At 45.7% G+C, this 13,840-nt stretch overlaps 3 non-coding genes and 2 pseudogenes across 3 annotated transcripts; all 5 read right to left on the bottom strand.

Annotated features, from left to right (window-relative positions):
* Positions 1-902: 902 nt before the first annotated feature.
* On the bottom strand, positions 903-1,093 carry LOC141197856 (U2 spliceosomal RNA). The gene has a single exon (XR_012269883.1). It is a non-coding gene; the product is annotated as a U2 spliceosomal RNA (small nuclear RNA).
* A 9,723-nt stretch (positions 1,094-10,816) lies between these two features.
* On the bottom strand, positions 10,817-10,999 carry LOC141197978 (U2 spliceosomal RNA). Its single transcript, XR_012269977.1, has one exon. It is a non-coding gene; the product is annotated as a U2 spliceosomal RNA (small nuclear RNA).
* A 796-nt stretch (positions 11,000-11,795) lies between these two features.
* Positions 11,796-11,887, bottom strand: LOC141198018 (U2 spliceosomal RNA; annotated as a pseudogene).
* A 1,115-nt stretch (positions 11,888-13,002) lies between these two features.
* LOC141197869 (U2 spliceosomal RNA) lies at positions 13,003-13,185 on the bottom strand. Its single transcript, XR_012269896.1, has one exon. It is a non-coding gene; the product is annotated as a U2 spliceosomal RNA (small nuclear RNA).
* Positions 13,186-13,709: 524 nt separating this feature from the next.
* LOC141198006 (U2 spliceosomal RNA) lies at positions 13,710-13,825 on the bottom strand (annotated as a pseudogene).
* Between the last annotated feature and the right edge of the window lie 15 nt (positions 13,826-13,840).

Genomic DNA, 13,840 nt, shown 5'->3' with positions numbered 1-13,840 from the left:
CCCACCCGCCTCAACACCGTTGGAAGGGAGGAGAACCAATTAAGGCGGGGGGTGGGGTGGAACGAGCAGCTGTCTACCCTTAGCAGGAGGGCTCCTGATTACATACCTCTCCTGCTGCTGCTGCTGCTGGCTGTCCAGCAGCAGACTGAAGGTGGCTGCTGCTGTGCACAGGTATATAAAGGCTCAGAGCCTATTATGACACGCGCAGCCAGCGTTCCATTGCCACATTCCATCTACTGCAGGCAGGATACCTGGCTGGCTGAATGTCGCTGAGAAGCTCACAGAGACCGCCATAAGCAACAGTTTAACAGAATGCCACAGACTAATCAACCAAACTTTTTGGGTTGGGTTCTCTTTTATAGTCTGCAGGCATTAAATGAAAGAAGTCAGTGTTCCAGCAGAAGGAGACAATGTTTCAGAAAAGGCATTGTAGCAAACCAAAAAAGAAATTTTAAGCGCAGCAGAGTAACCAGCGCACATACCTGTTAGCTCAGGTGAGTTTAAAAGGCTGCTGTTGATAACAAGGGCATTTGCTAAATAGATGGTGTGTGTGCAACGATATACTGAAAGGTCAATTATATTGTGCAGCTTATCTCACCACCTGTAGTTATTTAGGTGAAAGCTCCAAAATGCTTGCCTAATATGTCTGTTTATCCAAAAGGAAGTAAAAAGGGAGAGCTAGAAAGATAGCATTGCATCACATTACATGGCAATGCAATGCACAGTTGCTGAAGTTGAACCAAAATGAGCTTGTAATCTGGCTTCTGCAACTTTGAACATGAAAAATCCAATGAGGAGAAGAAAAGCAAAGCCAAAGAGTCCATCCCAAAATCCGACAAACAAGCAAAATGAACAAAAAACATTGAATTCAATTCTTTCTGATTTTAGAAACTGCATTAAAGAAGGGGTGCACCGGTCCTGGAGATACTGCAATACCAGGTCAATGCGTGGAGTGGACAGAGCAAGCTCTTTTTCCATCTCCCTGTTCTAAAAATCCATTTAATATATGGTCCCCAGATAGGGGACGTATCAGATATTAAACTGATAAGAACAGATACTACACTTGATCTTAGCCAAAAGGCCGAGAAGCGATAACCAGAATTGGTTTCAAACTACGGAGCCACCCAAAGATCCTGAAAAGTCCATTTGTGGAGATGAGCTCCTGGACTCCCGTTAAGAAGACATGTTGTCAACCTCTAGATCCCTTACATGCCTGCACTTTTCGGCTTGCTGCTGCTGCGATCCACGCGTTTTAGATCTGCATAACTCCACCTCTTTAAACACAGCACCTTCACCCCCTGCTGTTCCCACCCGCCTCAACACCGTTGGAAGGGAGGAGAACCAATTAAGGCGGGGGGTGGGGTGGAACGAGCAGCTGTCTACCCTTAGCAGGAGGGCTCCTGATTACATACCTCTCCTGCTGCTGCTGCTGCTGGCTGTCCAGCAGCAGACTGAAGGTGGCTGCTGCTGTGCGCAGGTATATAAAGGCTCAGAGCCTATTATGACACGCGCAGCCAGCGTTCCATTGCCACATTCCATCTACTGCAGGCAGGATACCTGGCTGGCTGAATGTCGCTGAGAAGCTCACAGAGACCGCCATAAGCAACAGTTTAACAGAATGCCACAGACTAATCAACCAAACTTTTTGGGTTGGGTTCTCTTTTATAGTCTGCAGGCATTAAATGAAAGAAGTCAGTGTTCCAGCAGAAGGAGACAACGTTTCAGAAAAGGCATTGTAGCAAACCAAAAAAGAAATTTTAAGCGCAGCAGAGTAACCAGCGCACATACCTGTTAGCTCAGGTGAGTTTAACCGGTTCAGGACCGCCCACTGTACATAAACGTCGGCGCTGCCCGGGCTCTGTGCAGCGCCGACGTTTAAAAACGGTGGGTGGTCCCGCAGCGCTCAGGACCCCCAGGGTCCTGCTAGCGCTGCGGTACCGGTTCAGAGCGATAGCTCTGACATGTGGCATCATGGGGACCTGAATGGATCAGGTCCCCATGATGTTAACCTGTTCCTATCTTCTAGATGCCGCGATCCATAGCGATCGCGGCATTTAAAAGATAGCAACAGCTGGTGGTCGGCGATCGGGACCCCCCACATACCTCAGGAGCGGCGGGGATCCCGGTGCTGTGACCTCTGACATCATTGAGACCTGATTGGCTCAGGTCTCGATGATGTCAGCGTCACACCAGCCAATCAGAGAGATCACCAGGGAAGTTTGTTTTAGCAACAAACTTTCCCGGGCGATCTGCCTGATAAATACACTGTTTCTCCTCCGATCTCAGTGAGAGAGCAGAGGAGAAACAGTGTGACAAGAGCTGTGTCAGCCTTGCCACTGTGAAAGTAAAAAAAAATAAATAAAAAAGAAAGTAAGAGTTAGGGTTAGTGCGTCTGTCAGATCAGTCAGTCCTGTCAGATCAGTCCTGTCAGATCTGTCAGTCAGTCAGTCCTGTCAGATCAGTCAGTCAGTCCTGTCAGATCAGTCAGTCAGTCCTGTCAGATCTATCAGTCAGTCCTGTCAGATCAGTCAGTCAGTCCTGTCAGATCAGTCAGTCAGTCCTGTCAGATCTATCAGTCAGTCCTGTCAGATCAGTCAGTCCTGTCAGATCTGTCAGTCAGTCAGTCCTGTCAGATCTGTCAGTCAGTCAGTCCTGTCAGATCTGTCAGTCAGTCAGTCCTGTCAGATCTGTCAGTCAGTCAGTCCTGTCAGATCTGTCAGTCAGTCAGTCCTGTCAGATCTGTCAGTCAGTCAGTCCTGTCAGTCAGTCCTGTCAGATCAGTCCAGTCAGTCAGTCCTGTCAGATCTGTCAGTCAGTCAGTCCTGTCAGATCTGTCAGTCAGTCAGTCCTGTCAGATCAGTCAGTCAGTCCTGTCAGATCAGTCAGTCCTGTCAGGTCAGTCAGTCCTGTCAGATCAGTCCCGTCCGTTCAGTCCGGTCCGTTCAGTCCAGTCAAAAAATCTAAAAATAAAATGGCCCGTCAGACTTATACCGCAGAGGAGGTGTATGCCCTGCTGTGTTCTGACACTGATGACAGCGCAATCTCAGATGGCGATGTGGATTTTGAGGGCTTTAGTAGCGGCGACACTGAGAGCTCAGAAATGAGCAGTGATTCTGGTCCATCCTCAAGCCCAAGGACCAGTACAACAATAGGGGCAAATAGCGCTACTGGAGAAACGTCTCCAAATCAGGGAACACTGCCCAGTACAAGCGCTGTCCCTGCTACTAGTGAATTGGCGCACGCCAGTGTACAAGGGGCTTTGCCACATGATCTAGCATTTCCCAGATGGGAGGCTTCGGATTCGGCTGCTCCATTCAGCCCTGATTTCAACGCCATTCCTGGTATAAATGTGGAGGTGGAAGATTTTGGACCAATTCATTTTTTTAATTTGTTTTTTACAGACAGCTTGCTAGAGCATATTGTCGTGCAAACAAATTTATATGCATCCCAATTCATAAGCCAGAATCCCCGATCTTACTATGCTAGGGCAAATTTATGGACACCAACTAATGTCCCGGAAATAAAAAAATTTTTAGGACTTACATTTGCCATGGGGCTTGTTAAAAAACCGAGCATTCGATCCTACTGGTCCAACCACCCTGTTCAAGCCACCCCTATGTTTTCAGTCATTCTGCCTAGGACCCGTTATGAAATGCTCATGCGGTTTTGGCATTTTAACGACAATAGTCAATGCCTGCCCAGAAATGCCCCAGAACATGACAGGTTATATAAAATTAGACCCATCATTGAAAATTTGTCAGAAAAATTCTTAAGCCTCTACACCCCAACACAAAATATTTCTATAGATGAGTCCCTTGTAAAATTCAAAGGAAGACTGCACCTCAAGCAATTTATCCCATCTAAAAGGGCAAGGTTTGGAATAAAGATCTATAAAATGTGCGAAAGTTCAACCGGATACACATCCGCTTTCCGCATATATGAGGGGAAAGACAGCCAACTAAACCCACCAGGATGCCCTACTTATCTGGGGACATCTGGAAAAATTGTTTGGGAGCTGATAAGTCCATTTTTTCAAAAAGGCTACAATCTATATGTGGACAATTATTACACCAGCATACCCCTATTTAAAAGTCTGGTTGAACACAACATCGGGGCTTGTGGGACCATCCGTAAAAACCGTCAGGGGTTTCCACAACCATTGGTCAACCAAAAGTTCCAAAAGGGGCAGTCAGGGGCTGTACGCAACGGAGAGCTGCTTGCCCTGAAATATAGGGATAAGAGGGATATTTTTGTCCTCAGCTCGATCCACACAGATGCCACAAGGGCCACTGTAGAACTAGGATCCACCACTCCGAAGCAAAAACCTGTGTCAGTCATTGACTACAACAAACACATGGGGGGTGTGGACCTTGCAGACCAGGTTCTACAGCCATACCAGGTATCAAGAAAGTCCTATACCTGGTATAAAAAGTTGGTTATCTATTTGTTTCAGGTGGCCACATACAATTCTTTTGTGTTGTACAAAAAAGCAGGAAATTCAGATCCTTTTCTTGATTATCAAGAAAAGGTCATTGAAAATCTTGTCTTTCAAAGTGTTAGCCCCGCTCATCCATTAGAATCTGAGGATGTGAAAAGACTCACTGAGCGACATTTTATTGCACTTATTCCAGCAACGGAAACAAGAAGGAACCCCCAGAAAAGATGTCGTGTATGTACTAAGAGAGGAATGAGGCGTGATACCCGCTACTATTGCCCACAATGCCCATCATTGCCAGCCTTATGCGTCACTGACTGCTTTAAAATCTACCACACAGAACCACGTTTTTAAACTGTAAAAATGTATCCCAATTTGTCATTCAAACATTTGGTTCATTTAGTGAATGACATATTCGAGTAGAGCTCACTTAATTTCCAGGGGGGGTTCTCCAGAATCTAAACCTTCCATTGCGTGCTTGTTTCTGGAAATCATCCATCGAGTTAAAATGGTCACTAAACCCATAGATGAATTCCCAGAGGGGTGTCATTTCCAAAATGGGGTCACTTCAGGGGGGATTCTTTAGCTCTGGTACTCTGAAAAGTGCCAGAACAGCATAATCCCCCCTGAAGTGACCCCATTATGGAAATGACACCTCTGTGGGAATTCATCTATGGGTTTAGTGACCATTTACCTACTTATTTTCCCACCACTAGATTAATTTATACAGAGGAGTAGATTGTAAAATTCGGTCACTTGTTGTGGGTTTCCTCTGTTTAGGCACCTCAGGGGCTCTCCAAATGCAACATGGCGTCCGCTATCCATTCCAGTCAAATTTCCATTCCAAAAGTCAAATGGCGCTCCTTACCTTCCGAGCCATGCCGTGCGCCCAAACAGTGGCTTTGCACCACATATGGGGTATCAGCGTGCTCAGGAGAAATTGCACAACACATTTTGGGGTCCATTTTTTCTGACTGCCCTTGTGAAAATTAAAAATTTGAGGCTAAAGTAGCAGTTTTGTGTTAAAAATGTGTTTTTTTATTTTCACCCTTCAACATTATAAAATTGTGAGAAGCCCCTGGGGGTTCAAGGTGCTCACCACACATCTAGATAAGTTCCTTGAGGGGTCTAGTTTCCAAAATGGGGTGACTTGTTGGGGGTTTCCTCTGTTTAGGCACCTCAGGGGCTCTCCAAATGCAACATGGCGTCCGCTATCGATTCCAGTCAAATTTCCATTCCAAAAGTCAAATGGCGCTCCTTACCTTCCGAGCCATGCCGTGCACCCAAACAGTGGCTTTGCACCACATATGGGGTATCAGCGTGCTCAGGAGAAATTGCACAACACATTTTGGGGTCCATTTTTTCTGGCTGCCCTTGTGAAAATTAAAAATTTGAGGCTAAAGTAGCAGTTTTGTGATAAAAATGTGTTTTTTTATTTTCACCCTTCAACATTATAAAATTGTGTGAAGCCCCTGGGGGTTCAAGGTGCTCACCACACATCTAGATAAGTTCCTTGAGGGGTCTAGTTTCCAAAATGGGGTGACTTGTTGGGGGTTTCCTCTGTTTAGGCACCTCAGGGCCTCTCCAAATGCAACATGGCGTCCGCTATCGATTCCAGTCAAATTTCCATTCCAAAAGTCAAATGGCGCTCCTTACCTTCCGAGCCATGCCGTGCGCCCAAACAGTGGCTTTGCACCACATATGGGGTATCAGCGTGCTCAGGAGAAATTGCACAACACATTTTGGGGTCCATTTTTTCTGGCTGCCCTTGTGAAAATTAAAAATTTGAGGCTAAAGTAGCAGTTTTGTGATAAAAATGTGTTTTTTTATTTTCACCCTTCAACATTATAAAATTGTGTGAAGCCCCTGGGGGTTCAAGGTGCTCACCACACATCTAGATAAGTTCCTTGAGGGGTCTAGTTTCCAAAATGGGGTGACTTGTTGGGGGTTTCCTCTGTTTAGGCACCTCAGGGGCTCTCCAAATGCAACATGGCGTCCGCTATCGATTCCAGTCAAATTTCCATTCCAAAAGTCAAATGGCGCTCCTTACCTTCCGAGCCATGCCGTGCACCCAAACAGTGGCTTTGCACCACATATGGGGTATCAGCGTGCTCAGGAGAAATTGCACAACACATTTTGGGGTCCATTTTTTCTGGCTGCCCTTGTGAAAATTAAAAATTTGAGGCTAAAGTAGCAGTTTTGTGATAAAAATGTGTTTTTTTATTTTCACCCTTCAACATTATAAAATTGTGTGAAGCCCCTGGGGGTTCAAGGTGCTCACCACACATCTAGATAAGTTCCTTGAGGGGTCTAGTTTCCAAAATGGGGTGACTTGTTGGGGGTTTCCTCTGTTTAGGCACCTCAGGGGCTCTCCAAATGCAACATGGCGTCCGCTATCGATTCCAGTCAAATTTCCATTCCAAAAGTCAAATGGCGCTCCTTACCTTCCGAGCCATGCCGTGCGCCCAAACAGTGGCTTTGCACCACATATGGGGTATCAGCGTGCTCAGGAGAAATTGCACAACACATTTTGGGGTCCATTTTTTCTGGCTGCCCTTGTGAAAATTAAAAATTTGAGGCTAAAGTAGCAGTTTTGTGATAAAAATGTGTTTTTTTATTTTCACCCTTCAACATTATAAAATTGTGTGAAGCCCCTGGGGGTTCAAGGTGCTCACCACACATCTAGATAAGTTCCTTGAGGGGTCTAGTTTCCAAAATGGGGTGACTTGTTGGGGGTTTCCTCTGTTTAGGCACCTCAGGGGCTCTCCAAATGCAACATGGCGTCCGCTATCGATTCCAGTCAAATTTCCATTCCAAAAGTCAAATGGCGCTCCTTACCTTCCGAGCCATGCCGTGCGCCCAAACAGTGGCTTTGCACCACATATGGGGTATCAGCGTGCTCAGGAGAAATTGCACAACACATTTTGGGGTCCATTTTTTCTGGCTGCCCTTGTGAAAATTAAAAATTTGAGGCTAAAGTAGCAGTTTTGTGATAAAAATGTGTTTTTTTATTTTCACCCTTCAACATTATAAAATTGTGTGAAGCCCCTGGGGGTTCAAGGTGCTCACCACACATCTAGATAAGTTCCTTGAGGGGTCTAGTTTCCAAAATGGGGTGACTTGTTGGGGGTTTCCTCTGTTTAGGCACCTCAGGGGCTCTCCAAATGCAACATGGCGTCCGCTATCGATTCCAGTCAAATTTCCATTCCAAAAGTCAAATGGCGCTCCTTACCTTCCGAGCCATGCCGTGCACCCAAACAGTGGCTTTGCACCACATATGGGGTATCAGCGTGCTCAGGAGAAATTGCACAACACATTTTGGGGTCCATTTTTTCTGGCTGCCCTTGTGAAAATTAAAAATTTGAGGCTAAAGTAGCAGTTTTGTGATAAAAATGTGTTTTTTTATTTTCACCCTTCAACATTATAAAATTGTGTGAAGCCCCTGGGGGTTCAAGGTGCTCACCACACATCTAGATAAGTTCCTTGAGGGGTCTAGTTTCCAAAATGGGGTGACTTGTTGGGGGTTTCCTCTGTTTAGGCACCTCAGGGGCTCTCCAAATGCAACATGGCGTCCGCTATCGATTCCAGTCAAATTTCCATTCCAAAAGTCAAATGGCGCTCCTTACCTTCCGAGCCATGCCGTGCGCCCAAACAGTGGCTTTGCACCACATATGGGGTATCAGCGTGCTCAGGAGAAATTGCACAACACATTTTGGGGTCCATTTTTTCTGGCTGCCCTTGTGAAAATTAAAAATTTGAGGCTAAAGTAGCAGTTTTGTGATAAAAATGTGTTTTTTTATTTTCACCCTTCAACATTATAAAATTGTGTGAAGCCCCTGGGGGTTCAAGGTGCTCACCACACATCTAGATAAGTTCCTTGAGGGGTCTAGTTTCCAAAATGGGGTGACTTGTTGGGGGTTTCCTCTGTTTAGGCACCTCAGGGGCTCTCCAAATGCAACATGGCGTCCGCTATCGATTCCAGTCAAATTTCCATTCCAAAAGTCAAATGGCGCTCCTTACCTTCCGAGCCATGCTGTGCACCCAAACAGTGGCTTTCCACCACATATGGGGTATCAGCGTGCTCAGGAGAAATTGCACAACACATTTTGGGGTCCATTTTTTCTGGCTGCCCTTGTGAAAATTAAAAATTTGAGGCTAAAGTAGCAGTTTTGTGATAAAAATGTGTTTTTTTATTTTCACCCTTCAACATTATAAAATTGTGTGAAGCCCCTGGGGGTTCAAGGTGCTCACCACACATCTAGATAAGTTCCTTGAGGGGTCTAGTTTCCAAAATGGGGTGACTTGTTGGGGGTTTCCTCTGTTTAGGCACCTCAGGGGCTCTCCAAATGCAACATGGCGTCCGCTATCGATTCCAGTCAAATTTCCATTCCAAAAGTCAAATGGCGCTCCTTACCTTCCGAGCCATGCCGTGCGCCCAAACAGTGGCTTTGCACCACATATGGGGTATCAGCGTGCTCAGGAGAAATTGCACAACACATTTTGGGGTCCATTTTTTCTGGCTGCCCTTGTGAAAATTAAAAATTTGAGGCTAAAGTAGCAGTTTTGTGATAAAAATGTGTTTTTTTATTTTCACCCTTCAACATTATAAAATTGTGTGAAGCCCCTGGGGGTTCAAGGTGCTCACCACACATCTAGATAAGTTCCTTGAGGGGTCTAGTTTCCAAAATGGGGTGACTTGTTGGGGGTTTCCTCTGTTTAGGCACCTCAGGGGCTCTCCAAATGCAACATGGCGTCCGCTATCGATTCCAGTCAAATTTCCATTCCAAAAGTCAAATGGCGCTCCTTACCTTCCGAGCCATGCCGTGCGCCCAAACAGTGGCTTTGCACCACATATGGGGTATCAGCGTGCTCAGGAGAAATTGCACAACACATTTTGGGGTCCATTTTTTCTGGCTGCCCTTGTGAAAATTAAAAATTTGAGGCTAAAGTAGCAGTTTTGTGATAAAAATGTGTTTTTTTATTTTCACCCTTCAACATTATAAAATTGTGTGAAGCCCCTGGGGGTTCAAGGTGCTCACCACACATCTAGATAAGTTCCTTGAGGGGTCTAGTTTCCAAAATGGGGTGACTTGTTGGGGGTTTCCTCTGTTTAGGCACCTCAGGGGCTCTCCAAATGCAACATGGCGTCCGCTATCGATTCCAGTCAAATTTCCATTCCAAAAGTCAAATGGCGCTCCTTACCTTCCGAGCCATGCCGTGTGCCCAAACAGTGGCTTTGCACCACATATGGGGTATCAGCGTGCTCAGGAGAAATTGCACAACACATTTTGGGGTCCATTTTTTCTGGCTGCCCTTGTGAAAATTAAAAATTTGAGGCTAAAGTAGCAGTTTTGTGAAAAAAAGTTAAATGTTCATTGTTTTCTTCCACATTCCAAAAATTCCTGTGAAGCACCTGAAGGGTTAATAAACTTCTTGAATGTGGTTTTGAGCACCTTGAGGGGTGCAGTTTTTAGAATGGTATCACTTTTGGGTATTTTCTGTCATAAAGGCTCCTCAAAGTCACTTCAAATAAGATGTGGTCCCTAAAAAAATGTTTTTGTAAATTTTGTTGTAAAAATGAGAAATCGCTGGTCAACTTTTAACCCTTATAGCTTCCTAACAGAAAAAAATTTTGGTTCCAAAATTGTGCTGATGTGAAGTAGACATGTGGGAAATGTTATTCATTAACTATTTTGTGTGACATATCTCTCTGATTAAAGGGCATGAAAATTCAAAGTTTGAAAATTGCAAAATTTTCAAAATTTTCGCCAAATTTCCGATTTTTTCACAAATAAACGCAAGTGATATCGAAGAAATTTTACCACTATCATGAAGTACAATATGTCACAAAAAAACAATCTCAGAATCAGGGGGATCCGTTGAAGCGTTCCAGAGTAATTACCTCATAAAGTGACAGTGGTCAGAATTGAAAAAATTGGCCCGGTCACGAAGGCAAAAACAGGCTCTGGCGCGAAGTGGTTAAAAGGCTGCTGTTGATAACAAGGGCATTTGCTAAATAGATGGTGTGTGTGCAACAATATACTGAAAGGTCAATTATATTGTGCAGCTTATCTCACCACCTGTAGTTGTTTAGTTGAAAGCTCCAAAATGCTTGCCTAATATGTCTGTTTATCCAAAAGGAAGTAAAAAGGGAGAGCTAGAAAGATAGCATTGCATCACATTACATGGCAATGCAATGCACAGTTGCTGAAGTTGAACCAAAATGAGCTTGTAATCTGGCTTCTGCAACTTTGAACATGAAAAATCCAATGAGGAGAAGAAAAGCAAAGCCAAAGAGTCCATCCCAAAATCCGACAAACAAGCAAAATGAACAAAAAACATTGAATTCAATTCTTTCTGATTTTAGAAACTGCATTAAAGAAGGGGTGCACCGGTCCTGGAGATACTGCAATACCAAGTCAATGCGTGGAGTGGACAGAGCAAGCTCTTTTTCCATCTCCCTGTTCTAAAAATCCATTTAATATATGGTCCCCAGATAGGGGACGTATCAGATATTAAACTGATAAGAACAGATTTTTTTTTTTTTTTTTTCGAAAGCCCGAATTCGTGTACAAAACCCGAGTGCGCTTAAAAAAGTGACAAGTGCCACAAAAAAAGTGCACTAGGATGCTGGTCTTCTTGAAACCCTCTCCAAAAGGAGAAGAGTCCCCCAAACCATTCCCCGTCCCTCCGAGCCAGAAGGCCACAGCGAGGAACAGGGACAAATAGCCACCTCCAGCCGGAGCCAGAGGCGACCCAATCTTACCCCCAGCACCTGCCCGAGTTCTCACCCGAGCAAGGCACTGGGAGCCAAAGACTGTGCTCCCCTCCCGGAAGAGGGGAGCCAACAACGCTCTCCTCCAGAAAGAGGAGAGCCAGGGGGGTTCAGGGGGGAGCGGAACCTGATGGCCACACACTCCCCCCCTAGACCTGCCAAGAGAGGAACCCGTAAGGGAACCGCATCCCGACAAAATCCTAGTAAGGACGTGGACACACGTGAAAAAGTGGACACACAGTGACAAAAAAATTAAATAAATAGTGAAGGTTTCACAGTATAATACTGCCCGGACCTTCGACCGGGAATTGAAAAATTCCCCATCCTAAGGCCAGAAGGCCCGGAATAAGGGTGTGTGTGAAGAAAGAAATATTGAAGTGCTAGTGCAAATGTGCCATAAACTCAAGTGGGGTTCCCAATCCCAGTGATTTGAGGCACCCCAGGGTCACCACTCCTGGGGCACTTCACACTTCGGGCTTTCGATCTTCCCCGGCCCAATGGCGTCGATCCTGGGGGGCCATGCTTTCCACCAGATGACTATATTAGCCACCTGGCGTACTAACAAGCGCCTAAACCCCAGTGTGCATAATGTATCAATCTACTAGGGCGGCCAACATCCAAAACCGCCTTTTCGAAAGATACTACACTTGATCTTAGCCAAAAGGCCGAGAAGCGATAACCAGAATTGGTTTCAAACTACGGAGCCACCCAAGGATCCTGAAAAGTCCATTTGTGGAGATGAGCTCCTGGACTCCCATTAAGAAGACATGTTGTCAACCTCTAGATCCCTTACATGCCTGCACTTTTCGGCTTGCTGCTGCTGCAATCCACGCGTTTTAGATCTGCATAACTCCACCTCTTTAAACACAGCACCTTCACCCCCTGCTGTTCCCACCCGCCTCAACACCGTTGGAAGGGAGGAGAACCAATTAAGGCGGGGGGTGGGGTGGAACGAGCAGCTGTCTACCCTTAGCAGGAGGGCTCCTGATTACATACCTCTCCTGCTGCTGCTGCTGCTGGCTGTCCAGCAGCAGACTGAAGGTGGCTGCTGCTGTGCACAGGTATATAAAGGCTCAGAGCCTATTATGACACGCGCAGCCAGCGTTCCATTGCCACATTCCATCTACTGCAGGCAGGATACCTGGCTGGCTGAATGTCGCTGAGAAGCTCACAGAGACCGCCATAAGCAACAGTTTAACAGAATGCCACAGACTAATCAACCAAACTTTTTGGGTTGGGTTCTCTTTTATAGTCTGCAGGCATTAAATGAAAGAAGTCAGTGTTCCAGCAGAAGGAGACAACGTTTCAGAAAAGGCATTGTAGCAAACCAAAAAAGAAATTTTAAGCGCAGCAGAGTAACCAGCGCACATACCTGTTAGCTCAGGTGAGTTTAAAAGGCTGCTGTTGATAACAAGGGCATTTGCTAAATAGATGGTGTGTGTGCAACAATATACTGAAAGGTCAATTATATTGTGCAGCTTATCTCACCACCTGTAGTTATTTAGGTGAAAGCTCCAAAATGCTTGCCTAATATGTCTGTTTATCCAAAAGGAAGTAAAAAGGGAGAGCTAGAAAGATAGCATTGCATCACATTACATGGCAATGCAATGCACAGTTGCTGAAGTTGAACCAAAATGAGCTTGTAATCTGGCTTCTGCAACTTTGAACATGAAAAATCCAATGAGGAGAAGAAAAGCAAAGCCAAAGAGTCCATCCCAAAATCCGACAAACAAGCAAAATGAACAAAAAACATTGAATTCAATTCTTTCTGATTTTAGAAACTGCATTAAAGAAGGGGTGCACCGGTCCTGGAGATACTGCAATACCAGGTCAATGCGCGGAGTGGACAGAGCAAGCTCTTTTTCCATCTCCCTGTTCTAAAAATCCATTTAATATATGGTCCCCAGATAGGGGACATATCAGATATTAAACTGATAAGAACAGATTTTTTTGATTGAAGCTGCATCCAAGGCACTGAAAAATGTGACCGAAGTCACACCAAAACAGCGCACGAGGCGAGGATTCATGTGGACCCTTCCCGGAGGAGAGGGTCCCCAATAAACCATCCCCATCCCTCCGAGCCAGAAGGCCACAGCGAGGGTCAGGGATCTCCGATGCTCTCCCTAGCCGAAGCCGGAGAAGAGCCGTTTTCGTGCTCCCAGCTTCCATCTAGGCTGCCACCCTAGTGGAGCTGGAGCCTGTGTTGGTTTCTCAGCCCAAAGCTGACCGGACCTCCGACCGGGTTTATAAAAATTCCCCTTCCTAGCCCGGAGGCCAGGAATAGGGGGGGTTGCTCAGAAAGTATGATTGGCAAAGGTGCGGCGTGCTACGAAGCCAAGTCTTTCTGGGGTTCCCAGTCCCAGTAAGCTTGGACTCCCACCAGGGCGCCTACTCCTGGGGCACATTGCTCCAAAGCCCTCACACTTACCCAGCCTAGTGACTTCGATCCTGGAGGGCCATGTTTTCCATCAGATAACTCTATGAGCCACCTGGCGTACTAACAAGTGCACCAAACCAGTGTGTAATATGCATCAATTTACTAGGGCAGCCCAAGGACAAAACTGCCTTTTCAAAAGATACTACACTTGATCTTAGCCAAAAGGCCGAGAAGCGATAACCAGAATTGGTTT

This window comes from Phyllobates terribilis, unplaced genomic scaffold (genome assembly GCF_046119375.1).
Source record: "Phyllobates terribilis strain yellow unplaced genomic scaffold, ASM4611937v1 Scaffold_94__1_contigs__length_6153435, whole genome shotgun sequence".
In the NCBI taxonomy this organism is placed as follows: Eukaryota; Metazoa; Chordata; class Amphibia; order Anura; family Dendrobatidae; genus Phyllobates; species Phyllobates terribilis.
This window is presented reverse-complemented; position numbering and strand designations above follow the sequence as displayed.